The sequence below is a fragment of the Passer domesticus genome, chromosome 10 (genome assembly GCF_036417665.1).
Source record: "Passer domesticus isolate bPasDom1 chromosome 10, bPasDom1.hap1, whole genome shotgun sequence".
Classification (NCBI taxonomy): domain Eukaryota; kingdom Metazoa; phylum Chordata; class Aves; order Passeriformes; family Passeridae; genus Passer; species Passer domesticus.
The window spans coordinates 14470171-14485964 of NC_087483.1; the positions used below are offsets into that span (position 1 = coordinate 14470171).

The 15794-nt window shown below is 39.3% G+C and overlaps 1 long non-coding RNA gene across 2 annotated transcripts in view; it reads left to right on the top strand.

The window, feature by feature from the left end:
• LOC135308661 (uncharacterized) overlaps positions 1-15794 on the top strand; it is a 112658-nt gene that overhangs the window by 26811 nt on the left and 70053 nt on the right. The window lies entirely within an intron of this gene.

The following is a 15794-nucleotide window of genomic DNA, read 5'->3' on the forward strand; positions in this document are numbered from 1 at the left end:
ATCGTCAACAAATGACAGAAATAAGTTGACTCAGTATTTTATTTATTGATCAACACCTCCAAACACAGTTTTGCACAGAGTTTGAGCCAGCTTTTCCCCAAGTGAAAGTAATGCAAATTGCCTGCAGGAGTTATATCCCTTGTGAAGATTATCTTCTCAGAGTTGGTTTTTAAACTTTCCTTTTGAAATTTAAAGGTAGAAAAAGGACATTTATTGAGAAGAGTTGATTATTTTTTTAAATCTGTTGGGTTGACTCAGATCACTGAAAGGACCCCTCTGTGTAATGCTGCCTCTTTCTGGGGGACAGCTTTCAGCATGACATCAGGCTAATGTGCAGTGTAAATTTAATCAGGTACTGACATGGCATTAAAAGTCAAAGAAAAGGAATTAAAGACATTGTAAAATGAAGGACAGCAGGAGACTTTTGTAAGCCAATTTTATTTTGACCAAGAGTAAAATGTAAGAGGTGTGTTTTTCTTCCCTCTTGTTGAGTTCTCCATCCTTTTGAAATTAATTTCACTGGTATTATGTCAGTTGTAGGGCGAGAAAAAGGGGGAATCCTCTACATGTATTTCCAGTTTATTGATCAAGTAATTTTATCTGATTTCTTCTTGAGTATTTAGAAGACAATGCATTGAGGAGATATATAAACAGCATGAATAAGAGTCATCTCCTCTTGTCCCAGCTGCATTGAGGATTCTGAGCTGGAGTCAGCACCTCTTGCTGTGTGCATTACCAGGGCACCCCCCAGCTTCCAGAGCTCCTCAGCAGGAAGGAGACAAATCTCTCTTCATCAATTTCAAAGCAGAACAATGCTCTGTTTTTGTTAAGCTGTAGCAATACTCTATGATTTGTGGTTGGGCTTTAAAAATAAAAACAGCTTGTAGAACTTTTATTGCACCATTTGTGTTTTAATAGGTGCTTTAATAGGATTTTTAATATGAAAGGAAATTACCCAAATATTGTAGTCAATGTAACCGAGTAGTGCCAGTCTTTTATTGTTGTTTTTGTTTTCCCAAGGTGATTAAGACAGAGCTGGATCACTGTGTGGTATGTAGAGGCCTATCAGGGAAATGTCTTCATAAGGAGGGTGGATTTTGCAATTTCTCACAGCAGAGTCCTTGAAAGCACCCGCATTGGATTCTTTGAGTGTTAAAGAGCTGGGGGATGGACTCTGGGAGCTCACCCAGTGCTCTTGGTGGCTTGGGCTGTAATTCTTCTGCCCTCCTTCTTCTGTGATTCTTCTGCCCTAAAATGTGTGCAGTCTGAACGTGGGGCTCTCAGCAGCATCTGCCCCACGTGGTGGTTCCCTTCCTGGTGTGTCCTCCTGCTTCCAGAGGTAGGATCATGGAATCACAAAGCAGTTTGGGTTGGAAAGGACCAGTTTGGAACTGAGCAGGAGCTGAGCAAGGCAGAGCCCCTTGCTGGGGAGTTCATAAAGCAGCAGCATCTCTCTGGTCTTACCTGCTCTTAGGACTCTCCACAAAGGCTGGAGGAACAAAACTCTGCTGTGCTCTTCAGTGCCTGCCCACATCACCAGACAGACTATTGCAAACCTCTGTTTCTTCAGACTATTGTCTCTTGGCATTATGATTTTAGTGCAGATTTTCCTCCTCCTCTCCGTTCTTATGCTGCAGATCACACAATTTGTTTTAGAAGTGGTTTTACATCAATCACAGAGGTGCAAACCCATTGTCTTGTTTGCAGCTTTCCCCCTCAAAGCTTATAATTTAATCCATGCATTCCCTAAAGTGGCCATGTGGGGTTTTCCTTGGCTGGTTTTCATTCACCAGTCTGAAGGAAAGATAAGCACCACTACAGAAGGAATTTTCCAGATGGAGCCATAACATCCTGGAATAAAATAATCTGGCTTCATACTTGCACTTCGTTACTGGCAGCAGGCTTAAAAACCCACCATGAATCCCTGGCATTATTTGCTAATTGTTTGTCATATATGATCCAGATTAATTTACACTATAAATGCATTTTGCAGGTCACTTGAGCAAGCTAAACAGGCCTGCAGGTATGAAACATGAGTTAAGTAATGTATTTCTGGTAGTGTACTAGCTTTGTATCCTCTACACAATATCAGTCATGGTACCAAAATTTGCACTGCATTTCCCAGAAATTGCTGCAAAGGGAGAGGCAGGAGGGTCATCTAATCCATCCTTGGTCTTTGGGTGATGGGAATTAAATGTTCCCTGGTGCTTGTGATAGAAAGGGGCTTTGGAGAAAACGGAGGTGAACTCCACAAGTCTCTGTAAATAACTGAAGTGTGTTGTTTTAATTTCCTCCTGTGTAGGCACATTCCTGATGTTTTAAGTGATTCTTTTTTGTCCAAATTGAGCTAATTAATGCATTCTTCAAGTGGAAGTGGTGAACTATTGACTGCTGTCTTCTTAGCACGCTTTTTTATTTTGTCTTTCAAGGCCACATGGCATTCTACTTTGCCTCTCTTACAGAAAACTGCTTTTCTTCAGCTGCTCTTGAAATGGTGTTTTCCAGCTCTTGATGTCTCTTTCACTTTCTCTGAGCTCACCAAGAAAGCTGTTTAAAAACCTGTGCCAAAAACTGGGCTCAGCTATCTGTGCCTTTTAGAAGGCACTCTTCACAGCTGGGCACTGTGATCCAATGACAACAGGTCAGCCCTCTTGGTTAGGATCACAATTTTCCATTTAATATCTGTGTATAGACCTTTTATTTCCTATGCATGCCTTCATCTATCTCATCTCTTTTGGAACTTTTTTTCTTCAATTTGTCAAAATCAGTTTGAAGTCTGAGCTTGTCCTTGGAAGTTCTTGCAGCCACTCCCAGTATTTTGACCCTTCTAATTGCTTAGATTCCATTATATTAGCCAATAAATAAATAAAGGCTATTTAGAAATAAATAAGCAGGAAATTTATAAATAAACTGTTGGAGGTAGTTGGGCCTGAGGCTGAACCCTTTTCAAGACCAAATTTAAGTCTTACAAGTTGACAGCAAACTACTGATGACACTTTCAAAGTACAATTTTCTGGGAGCTGTGCCCTGTTTGATGAGCTTGCTTAGGAAACTGTCACCTGAGGCAGTGCCAGAAAACCCTCTTGAATTCAGGACACATCACAACTGCTGCTGTCCCACGTCTGCCAGGCCAGTCACCCTGCCAAGGAAACGAAAATAGCTCAACATGGCCTGTTTTCAGCAGCTTTATTGCTGCTTTATTACCTTGCTATTTGCCAGGTGCTTATAAACTGTTTAGCAAACAGTCTTTTTTGGGGATTTCTGGGCCACTGTGGCTTTACAGCTGTGCTGATGGTGCTGAACAACAAATGAGCTCAGGGGGGCTCCTGTGGCTGACTTGGGGTGTGGGTAGGAGGTGTGACCCTGGCTCTCAGTGTATTTGAATTAAATGTGAATTTATATGTGCCTTTTGTGCCTTTGGTGCTCTTCTGTCCTGCTCTGCACAGCTCTGTGATAACCTCCTGTGCAGAGGGAGCTCTTCTGCTAGGGCTGCCTTTTCCTTGGGTTCAACCTGGCTTTGATTCCACAACTGCTTTGCGTTTTAGTATCTGAAATTTATGTCATGTCTTTAAAAGGATTGCTATTAACTGAAAAAGTTCTGGAGCCTGCCTTTTGTAATGTTGGCAGCATGGATGGCTTTCCTTGGTCTTAAATTATTGAATGCTCAGCTTCTGCTGAGAGGGAAATCCCTAACAGAAATTTTTTGTTACTCATCTTGAGAATAAGACTTGGTTTCTCCCCAGCATGAAGGACTGACAACATCTCAAACATCTCTATAAAGAACTTCTGCAAGTAATTCAGCAATGAAAAATATTCTTATATTTCCCAGTCTGAAGCGAGATCATCTTATTTGGAATATATTGTTGGAAACTTTCAAACTTTTTCTGCTGTGCCTAGAGCATATTAGAAATGGGAATTGTTGAAAAGTGAATTAAATTCCAGATAAGAAAATTTCCTGTTATGCAAAGCAAATTCCATTTTGGCTTTTAATCTACCTATTACATCCCAGTTAAACAGCAAATACAGTTTATGTTCCATTTGTCTTGTCAAGGATATTTTTCTTTACTATTTTTATAAATACAGCATCCATCTTGTGTTAGCTTACTGTCTTCTTTTTTTGTCTTGAGCTCAGATGAAATTGCAATGGAGGTTTGTTTTTTTTTTTACATGTGTAAGTATACATGTGAGCCAGAAAGCACTCTAGATAGTAGCTAAAACCAATTAGTTTTTCTAATGAGCAAAATAGTTTATATATATATATTTTTTTTTTTACGGACATGTGTATGTAGAAACAAAGTGAAAATCTTGATATTTGATGAAGACATATGCCAGTGTCTTTTCTGAAGTGATGCCTTAGTAGACTAAAAGACAACCATGGAATGCAGAATATTCTTCATCTCAGTGCTGCCACCAGTTTTGTCTTGCCTGTGCCAGAGTCCAAGTTTTAACATTACAACCTTAATGAGCATCTCTCTTTATTTCATGGAAGGTGATTAAGAAGCTGCTTTTTCTTAGTCCCCTTTATCCATATGTCACTACATGCAAGTGATCTCATATTGCCACCCTGAGAAGAGCAGATGGGCTGGTTCCTTCTGGACAACAATAATTCACTGTGTTTTCCACTTTTCCCCTATGAAATTTGTACTAAAAATGTTGTCCTGGAGTAATAAACCTGGAGCCAGATGGACCTACCATTTGAACTGCACAACCTTCCACCAAAATAAATTCTGGCAAATATTGCAGGAGTGAGTTATTTTTAGAGGTAACAAATAGGGGATTTCAAACTAGCAAAAATGATGGTATCAGGCTGTATTTCATGCTTATGGATTTATTGCAGTTTCCATTATAAATGCATTTTTAATGAAAAAATTTTGAAAAATCAATACAATCTCCAGCAGAAACAGATGCAGGATCCTTCTTGAAAGCCCTGCTGTGATGGAGGTGCTTGCACACCTGAGAAAATCAGGGGGAGGAGGAGCAGGGTCACTGCTTAGTGCAGGATGGACTTTGTCTCCTTGGGAAGAGAGTCCCCACCTGAGGGGGCTGGATCCTGGCCAGAGGCAGGGCTGGGAGCTGTGAGGCTGTCCCCCACTTCAGGGGCTCTAAGCCACACTGAAACACCAGTGCTGAAGGCATCTCTTGGTTTCTGTTTCCTTTTCAAATTGCCTGACTGACTTTTAGCCTCAGAGACAATGATTTATCTCTCCAACGTGGCACACAAGAAGATAACTTATTTTCTCTGAATTAAGCTTTTCTTTAAGGTTTCCTCTAATAGTACAGATGATTTTGAGTAATCCTGAATCCTGTTTATCTGGCATTAATGAACCCCAGGAAAACAACTTGGTGGGTCGGGATTTTAGGTTCTGTTGGCCAAGGACAGCTTTGGAAATCCTGGTGGCTTGCTGCTGTGCCAGTGTCACATCTGGGCTTGACAGCAGTTTGTCACACACCAGATGCTTTGAAGAATGGTCAGAGCAGCCTGTACCTGTGCAGGAAGTTCTGCTCAGCCTCTTGGTGCTATGGAAGATGTTCCCTTGTGCTCCTATGTGTGTGCACATAAATAACTGGATGTCAGTTCAATTTCTAGTGTAGCTTTCTTGGAAATCTTCCAATGGAAATGTTTTACTTGGGAAATCAGTTTTCAAAGGCTAGGGTTAAAAAAAATAGTATTTAACTAAAGCGTGTATGAGAGAGAGAGAGGTTTTAGATTAAACCAGTCATCTGGGATGCAGGAGACTCAAGGTCAAGTTTCTGCTATGCAGGTGTTCCCCCTGCCCTCCTGTGAGAGTCCTGCAAGTATTGTTTGCCTGTTTAGAAATAATATGTCTGCCACATTTTTAGTTGCTTGCCTTCCCCCCCCCCCCCTCATGTTTCTTCCAGTTCTAAAGGGGGGAATAGGATCTAGATTGCCTTTCCAGTTTTTGGTTGAATGTTTGTGGTTTACAGCTCTAGATAAAAGTAAATTTCTGTAAAACGTCAGGGAATACTTCTTATTCTTTCAATTTTTCTATCTCTATTGCATTTTGCAGAAGATTTTTGAAGGAAAAATTTATTTTCTTTTTGCTTTCCTCCAAAATCAGACTATTGTTAAAGGCCTTACTGTGTTTGTACAGGTGCACATGTATACAACTTTTATTTTTCTGCTTGTAAATCACCTTTCTCTAGCAACATTTTGGGGAATATGAAACTTGTGGTCAATTCTTGCTTTCCAATGCAGCCTGAGCTGGAGCCCAGTAAGAACACAATTGTCTTGACCAAGCTGGGGCCAAAGAATACTGGAAAATGTGTCCAGCCAGAAATGTTCCCATGTAGCAAAAAACATCTAGGTTTTTCCTATTCTTTGATAGTTTGGGCTCAATATTGCCTTTTAAAAGGTGGGTTTTTTTCCCTAAGTATTTGAATAGTTGGTTTATTCGATGGAACATTTTATCACCATCAGAAGTAGCTGATATGGAGTTGAAGCCCATCATTTTGATATGAAGCTTTCTATTTCTCTTGTGAACTATTAACTTGATTAAACACATTCAATCTCACTTTATTTCCCATTTATCACAATTATGCAGAACATATTTTTAATTAGAAAGGAATCCTTTCCTGCTTAGATGGAGACAAGCCTATGAAATCATGTATAGAGGTGGGAGCTCTGGTTTTTCATTCTGTTAGAATGCTGCAGTAAGTTTCAAATCCTTCTCCCCAGCTGCCAATTCCCTTTCACAGATAAGGTTGTAAATGTCTCAGTTCTGTTGATTTTCAGAATGAAAAGCCACTATGTGTTAGCCCTTTACAGGCATTTTTAACATGCATTTGAAAGACAGCCAAAATGTAAGAGTTTGATTTGGAATTAAATAATTCTTGAAAGAAGTGACACATGAACAGGATCAGCCAGTTGTGTTCCCTTCCAAATGTGTGTTCTTTTGGCTTCCAGATCACTGTTGGCCAAAATATTTTCTTTTGAGGGGATCCAAGAGCTTAGAGCTCTACCAGGAATTAAGTCTCATTTGAATTTATCTCACTTTTCCAACCAGCAGCTTTTTTTTTTTTTCATGGCGGATAATTCACCTATTGGTCAACAATCTTACACTTTCTTACCCTGACAAACCAAACAGTTTTGTGAGGAAGGAAATTTGTGTCAATCCCAAGAAATCATTGTGATTCTTTGTGTTTTGGAGTTTGCTGACAGAAAAATGCTTTCCTAATGTCAGGTGATGTTCCCAACGCTTAGGCTTCAGAGATAACGTTGAATTTGCAGGGCACTGCTTGCGGTGTTCTACTCTTTTCTCTATTGCTGCCCTTGCCAGGTGAAATTCCTTGCACCTTAACCCTGCTCCCATCCTGCTCTCCTGAGCTCATTGGGAGCTGTCTGGCTGCTCCCATTGGTGGTGAAAGGGTCCTGTGAGCTGTGCTGCCTTGGGATGCTGCCCTGAAGGGCTTCCATTCTTCCTGGTGAAGATTCCTGTGAGCTGTGCTCTTTTAGGATGCTGCCCTGAAGGGTTTCCAATCTTCACTAGGCTCCAGTTACATGCCTGACTTGCAGTAGCAGCAGTACAAAAGGAAACTTTGTGAAGAGGGGCAGCTGAGAAGGCTGAGGGGAGTTTTCTTTGGCTTGTGATCAATGAAAATTTCAAAATAGTCCCTTCTGGTAAGAACTAGCAGGAAAGATGTGTGCATCCTCTTCTTATAGTAAGCAAATAAATGCAGGAAACAAAATGCAGGCAGTAGGCAGGGTAGGGAAATAGCATGTGGAGACAAACCAGTGAGGTCAACTTCAATCTGAGCACAGCAGTGAACTGCTTTCAGTCTGCTGAGGCCATCTACAGGGACCTGATATTGCAATTTAACAGTGTTAAAAATGCTGAGTAACTTTTGGGATGCATGAAGTAACCACGTGAGCTGTATACCCTGTTCACACTGTCCTGACCAACCCACCCAAAGGCCTGGGCAGTGCACAAAGCTGCAGCTTCTGGGTCCTTGTTAGTGTGATGTGTGCTGACTTGTGAGGAGGGGGAAGATGGGTCAGCAAACAGAAAGCATCTGGAAAGATTTTCCTTTTTTTCTTCTCTCAGAAATTAGTCAAGTATATCAAGGACAAACACTGGTACTGAAGCCTCTCCAAGTATCAAACCTTGCTCTGTGGTTTGTTATAACTCCTCTCTAAAAACAGAAAGCAAACACAGAATTGCAGTTGGATCTAGTAGTTGTGCTGTACTTTCAGAAGGGTGTGTTGAGACAAGGGTGGTTCATAGCTGCAGATCCTGCAGTGAGGGCAGGAGCAAAAGGAAAGCACAGGGCTGCTAACCACTATGGCATTCCCCAGAAGGCTGCTTTGATCAGGTAAATCTAATTGATATGACCTGCTTGTGTAGTTGTGTGAATCAGAGTGCTCACATCCATTAGAGCTTTGAATAAAACCTTTGGTGTGACCAGGAACCTTTCTTCCTACTAAGTGGAAAGAGAAGCATGCTCTCCAACAAGAGACCCTGTTCCTGCAGGCTCTGTGGGGCTGTCTAAAGGATAAATAAATTGCAATGAATGAGTTAGCACAGATAGAGTATAAGCAGCATAGTCACATTGCAGTGGCATTCTGCCCAGTTTAACATCTTTCTCAACAGAGCTGAGAAATGGAATTGTGGGATGCCAGATGAAAATAACTGTACAGCACAGTTCAGAACCCTCCATGCTGAACCTTTGTAGATCTTTATTCTGTTCAAATCTTTCCTGTATCTTGGAAGAGTTCTGCCCTGTCTGGGGTTGGGCTGTGATGAGTCAGTCCCTATACCAGGATCATCACAGGAAGATGAAAATTGCATCCCCAAACTATTTCAAAATGGACAATTCTGGTTTGGGCTTTTACTTAATCCAATTGTGCTATTATGCCTTTGTCAAATATCTCATGATTAAGATGTGGATACCTTTTTAACTTGAGAGATTTTCTTTCATTGTAGGGTAATTTTAAAGCTGTACATACATCACATGTTTGAACTACCTTCTCAGCTGTCATTGCTGAGCAGTCCAAATGCTTTATTACAACCATGTTATATAATTAGGTGAATAATTACATTACTCTGAGTGCCATCGTGGTCTGAGAAATGAAACAAACAACTGTAAAATCACCTGTAATTATATAGTTCCAGCATGATTGAATCTAATGCATTCTGTAAATGTAGAGTGCTGACCTTTGTGAAATGGCTGAGTTATTAATTCAAAACTGCCTGTGTTATCTAAAAGGAACATGTATGGAGCTCTCCTAGCAACTCTGCAACAGGAAGTTTAGGTGTCATATTAATTGTGTTTACTTTAAAATGGATCCAATGACAATTTTTGACTAAGGGATATTCGATAGCTGAAATTCACCTTAACTGCTAAGATAATTGCTATATGCTCACTATAGCATTAAAACACTGAGTGTATTTCATAAATGAATAGTTATGTTGCAGTTTCTTATTGATATGTTTCTGCTTAATGGTGCTGTGGTGTGAGTATTGTAATTATTAGCAATTCATTTCCCATTATTTCCTTGGGATTTTTTTCATTTACTAATGTTCTATAATATAGCATCATGCTTGTTGAATTAATGTTTTCCATTTTAATGTTTCCCCCACTGAATATGTACATATAGTGTGCTACCAAAAGACTTATGGTTAATGGAAAATATAATAAAAATTAGCTGTTCCTTTTGAGGGATCTGAAATGTTTCCCTGAAACAAGTACCAGTAACTCTAAAATGAGTTAATGCAAAGAAAAGTGCTCAACCTAAACATAAAATGCAGGTCATTTTAAATGTGACTGAAGGAAATCAAGCATCATTTCAGTGAAATGAAGTCCTCTCTCTTTGGATGGCATTAATATCATGTGTTCCTGTACTATCTGGGGAGGTGGGCTTGGGCCAGCCAGTGCTCTCTGCAGCTCTTAAACTCAGCTTGACAGCATTGTGCTTCACTGCAGGGGAGGCAGATTTATTGTTTTTGACTGGGTACAAAAGATGTGTGTAGTTTCAAAGAACGTAAAGGACTTACAGGAAAGAAAACCAGAATGTGTAATGGCATAGTCAATAAACAACAAATAATAGGAGAGAAGCCTCTGTTCAGTATTTTCAGCAGAGTGAGGCAGCAATATGTGTAACTTTTTTTTTCACATAAAAATACTGGCACACAACTTATACAGCTGCTGGCAGGAGAGTTTGGATTTCATCTGGAATGTCTTTAGATGCAACTGCAATCTCAAAAGCAGAGGTCCCAATTAAGCACTCAAAAATAGTATTTTAGATGGGATAACGCTGATTTTACTAAAATAGCAGCAGAAGCTCTGGAAGTTACACATAAGCCCCTAGTCCTACTCTTGTGAGGAGCTAGCATTAGAGCTGAAAGAAGGACCAGATAAAAAGATAAAAATCTAACTAGTGTTCTCAGAGCTTTCAGAAAATAATGACTTTCCTGGGAGGGATGAAGTTTTAGCAATTCTATCTCTGATTATAAGTCTTTGTTAATATTTTTTCAATTTTCAAGTGTTAGGGCAAAGAGCGCTACTATTTCTTAAGATAAGGTAGCACCAAATGCAGGACAGCTTTGTATTCCTATTTCAAGGGGGTATGTGTTGATTTCTGCACATCAGTGCAACCTCTTCAATCACATTTAATTTTGTTATCCTTTGTGATACTCCTGCAGTTTTATCAGGGAGGCTTGACAATGAATATGATTGCAGTGGGGGTCAGATGTGCAGGCAGACATTCCTTACAAAATCACGTGGCCTTCGAGGCAGAACTGATGCAAAGGGAAGCATCTTCAAGTTAAAGGAAGGCTCTTTGTGCTCTGCCTTTGGGATATAAACAGTGAATTCGGGTCTCCAGAAAGGGATGAACAGGAGCTGTTACAGAAAGGGTGGCAGAACTTCTGAGCTTGTCTAACCTGGTGAATCCCTCTGAGATGCTGTATTCAAAGAAGGGAGTTATTGCACAAGAAGTTTTAAAAAGCTGCTTCCTCCTGGGCAGTCTTGTCAGAGCTGTCAGGAGAGTTTGACATAATTCTCTTTCCAGTGTTGTTGCAGCTGTATCTGCTCACGATGTCAGCTGAAGTGGCATTTTTAATTGATTTCTCAGACCTTTTTTTTTTGCCTGGTGTTTTGTGTTTGGGCTGAATCCTGGGGTGTTTTAGGCAGTGTCTGATAATATCTTTGAGAGCAGACATGTTTATCAGCCTCACAGAAGATGAATGGGGTGCAGGGAAGAGGTAAGGCACTGAAGCACTGCTGCTGTGTGGATGAATGATTTTACAGGCCTGCTGGCAGCTTCAAAATAAAAATAACTATATTCAACATAAGCATTATTCTAGTATTGAACAAAAACATTTCTTCAGTTATATAAGGGGCTGGTATGAACACATATGGAAAACATATCCTCCTTTCACATATCACTGTCCTATGAAAGCAGTGCTCAAACACCTGGGAAGCTATTTCAGAAAGTGAATGTCAACAATGTAAAATGCAAATGTATTTAAAATCTGAAAAGACAAGAGCGAAGGGTTGTCCCTAAGGGCAGAATAAGGAGGCTCCCTTGTAAGCTTTGTCAGAAAACAGCGACCCACCCACTTTTAAAATTAGTGAAACAGAAGACTTAAAAAATGGTGGTTGTTTAGCATGTCTTTTTGACAGCAGTACCTTCCTACCACTGTTGTGACCCCAGTGCAGTCCTAGTCAAAACATTCTCCACAAATCACTTCATGAAGTCATTCTAATAATGTTTTCCCTGTGTAGTTATGACATTACAAAAGGTACATGTGACATGGTTTATTCCCTTACTATATCTGTAAGTGAATCAGTATCAGACACAGTTGTTTATAGACTGATGTTTTAAGAAGGAAAAGCCTAAACAATAAATAAATGTGATGCAACCAATGTTTTTATTTAAGTTTTACCTCAAAAGTATGCTTAAGTGTTATTGCCATTCATTTTTATGGCAGCATAGTTATTCCAAGGAAGTCCTGTAGAACAGTATCATAGTCACCAAATCCTACAGATCACCTTGCTCTACAGTAACTTGTGCAGCACTATCAGATTAAATATGTTTGCATTCTGCCTTCATTAGTAGATTTGCAATCACTAAAGTTGAAATACGCTACTTTGATTCCTAACTTTTATGTCTTCCTGAAGTTTAGAAATAAAACCAAAGCCAGTAGATCCCTTTATACAATTCCAGGTGGTTTTGTCCTCAGGACTGTGCAATGTGGCAGAATTCTTTTATAGAAGACTCGGAATTAAAAGTGATACTTCCAAGTCTGTTTGAATGAAAGAATCATTAAGATTTTATCTGTGTGATGATTCAGGAAGGCTTAAAACAAATCAAACCAAATTAGCATCCTTTCTATCCTTCTCATTTAGAAACAGAGTGACCTTTGCTCACCCTGCTGCTTTTCCTCTGGCTTATCCTGCAGTGCTCTGTCCCTGTTCCTCTGAGGAAGACCCTCCTCCAAGATAGTTATTTATTTTTCATGGCATTTCTAGCACTTTGGATAGTTAGCTAATGTACTATAATTTTAGCTTATGCTCTTTCAATTAGAAAGACAAATTTCTTGTATTGCTCATTTGCTGGCTGTTTTCATGCTGCATTCATTATCTGTCCTGTTCCACAGGAACAGGCTTTTAAATTGGGAATGGGTCAAGAGAGCACACTCAAAATGACTCCTGACAAGCAGCTGACATTTTTCTGCACCTGAGATGTTCTAATCTTCATGCTAATGAGGAGATTTATTCTCACAGACTTTAATAATTGTTGATGGCTCTAGAAATAAAGAAGAGGTGCTTAAGTCACGAACAGCGTGCGCTGCTGCAGGATGTGGGCTCAGTGGAGTGGCACACAGCTCTTGTAAAACTGGAGACCAGGCATGTCTTTAATGGAAAATGCTAATAAAAGAGGAAAAAAAAAATCTGACAATGCTTTTTATAGCTGTTTTTGAATTAAATTTATTTTTATTCTTTGGGGAAGCATATTAAGCAGTGAGAACAGTAAGTAATTTTTCGATTCTGGAAATTATATCAAACAGGCACTTCTGTAATATTAAAACTTTACATGTGAAATGGCATTTTAGGAGAGTTTGAGGGGCATGAGAGGAGGAATGCAAGCAGTAATAATATTAGATTACATCACTAGGATGCCACATTTACATTTTCAACGTTAGTCTGATCTAGTAATTGTAATGGATGTTGGTGTGGTTCCTCAGTAATGAGATGATTTAGTGAAGCTTATTTATGTGCAAAGGTTTAGAGTTTTTCTCTTTTTTGATTTTGCTAAAGGAAAAATAAGCCTCTTGTTTAGAATGTACTGTCTGAAGTGATCTTTTTGGTAGAAGGTGAATGTGAAAAAATAATTGGAGCTGGAAACCTGTATCAGTGTTAAATGGAACTTATAGCTTAAGAATTTTAGACCTAATCAATGTCTTGCAAGGATAATAGTTTTGGATCTTTAAGCCAAATTTAACCATCTTCATACATGTTCATGCAGCTAAAACCAGTGGTGCCTTCTGCCTTTCTCCTGGTGATGTACAGCTCCAGCAAGTTTCTTTACACATCAACTGTGAAATCTAGAGTTACAAACCAAATTTATGTTCTAGTGCACTACATTTTCATCATACACTAGTGTGTTTCCAAATAAATACTTCAATCTAGGCTTGAATGTAAACTTTTGTGTGGGGGTGACATATGAACATGGATTTTTTAATTTTCAGCAAAGAGAATATTATTGTCAAGAATGACACAGTTATTCACCTATGACTTTTTGAATGAATGATTTATGTTCTATCTCCACACAATAGAGATGTAATTTATATGGAGAAGCCATGATGGGTGCCCTCTGTGTATATTACACCAAATTGGTGTCTATCAAGATTGAATGCTTGGCACACAACCCTGCAGATTGCCTGCAATCTGCGAATGAGGGAGCCATAAAAGGGAGCAAAGAAGCAGAAAAAGCACTCAGATCTGCATGGGTATGCAAATATGGCTGGTGGGGAGACTCAAAATCACAGCAATACTTTGGGGAAGACCTGGGCACATTTATCAGCTTTGAAGATACCAGAATTAGAGGAGATTGGTACAGGAGAGAACTGACTGGGGATACCAGGACTGCTTATTAAAATTTTACCTGTGTGCTATGCATTAGAAAAGGTGGTTTTGGTCCAGAAAAGATGTAGCTGGTAGATAAGCAAATAGCATAGCAACTGTATGTCAGGCTCAGCCAGCATTCCTTTGAATGTTTGCTCCTAAATAAAGAACAAACATTTGCAGAGAAATGATATTTCTTTCTCAGTAGAAATAGGCCAGATTAAATGGCAATAAATCAGCAAGGTGCCTTTTATAGCCTTGTTTTTGTCTAGCTGTAAACTATAGAAATACTCAGCTTTTTTTAAGCTTTTGACTTAGGAGATGCAGCTTCAATGCCCATACTCTGTGTGTGCCACTGGAGCTTGGACAAAGAGTCCTTTACCCCAGATCCAGGGGAAAAAAGCTTGGGAATTGGCAAGTGTGCTGCACACGAGGTGTTGCAGTGGGATTTGTGGGCCAGGGTCTTGTAAGGCAGTGCCAGTGCAGTGATGTTTTTTTTCCAATTATTTTAAAGGGAAAAAGTTTCTCTTCTGTTGCTTGGAAAATCGGTACAGCTCATCTGTAATAGCCGTAGAACCAAATGGTGAATTCTGTAGTTTGCCATGATTTCACCTAAAAGAAAAGGTTCTGTGGGAAGATATTGGAGCTATGAAAACTGAACTTTGAAAATTGTTTTTTATTCCTCTTTAAGCACCCAGAGTTAGACTTACATGGACAGCCATATAGGAGGCTTGCATTTTAAGATGCTTCATTTAGAAATAGATTAAAAAAAAAAAGTAAAGAAAAAGCTCTGAAGGTCGCAATGGGAAAGAAGATTGGATAAAGTGGAAACATTTTTATTAAAAAAAAGTAAAATCTAGAAGGGATATGAGTTATGAGACTCCTGTGAGGAGCAGGCAGTACCCCGTGTTATGCAGCTCACCTACAAGGCAAAAAACTGGCAAAAAGAGTTCCCAGTGTCATTCTTTATTGAAGAATTTCATGCAAAACTACCTAGAAATAGAATGGACCTAGAGGTTAAGCTGGATATCCTGTTTTCACAGCCCTTTCTGGGAGCTGTGCCTGAGTTGATGCACTGGGGATAGATGTAGTAACTAAAATGAAATAAACATCTGAAACAAACAAAAATCCCCTTATTCTAAAACATGAGAATGGTGTAGGTGCAGTTTTCTAATGAATACATCTCAGCAGTGGACAGTGGCTGGGGGAGAGTAAGGCAGTTACATCTCAGATAATAAAAGCACAGTTTCCTCTATGTCTCCATCTATCAGAGAATGGAGACTTAGAGCATTTTTAGCAATATTTAGAGCTCATTTCTCTTTTCTTTTACAGCACTGTAATTAGATTAAATGAAGTAATTCCTTATCTGCTCCCATGTAGGCAGGAGGCAGGTTTCTAGGGCTGGCATGGCACAGTTTTTAATTTAACAGCACTAATTCACCAGCAGGTAGTGTTATTAATTTCAAGTAATTCTGTGAACTATTGTGAGTTGTGATTTTAAAATTATTAAATGTTGAAGTGTTGTAGCACTAGTGGAAAAAAAATCTTTCAAGAAGCTCTTATTTTACTCAACAGATAAGAAAAAATATTATAAGTGGAAATAATTGGCAAAATTAATAAAACCCCCCAAAAAAAAACAAAAAACCAAAGGCAAACAACCACCACAATATTTTTCTTTTGACTTTACAGTCATAAGGAATTATGAA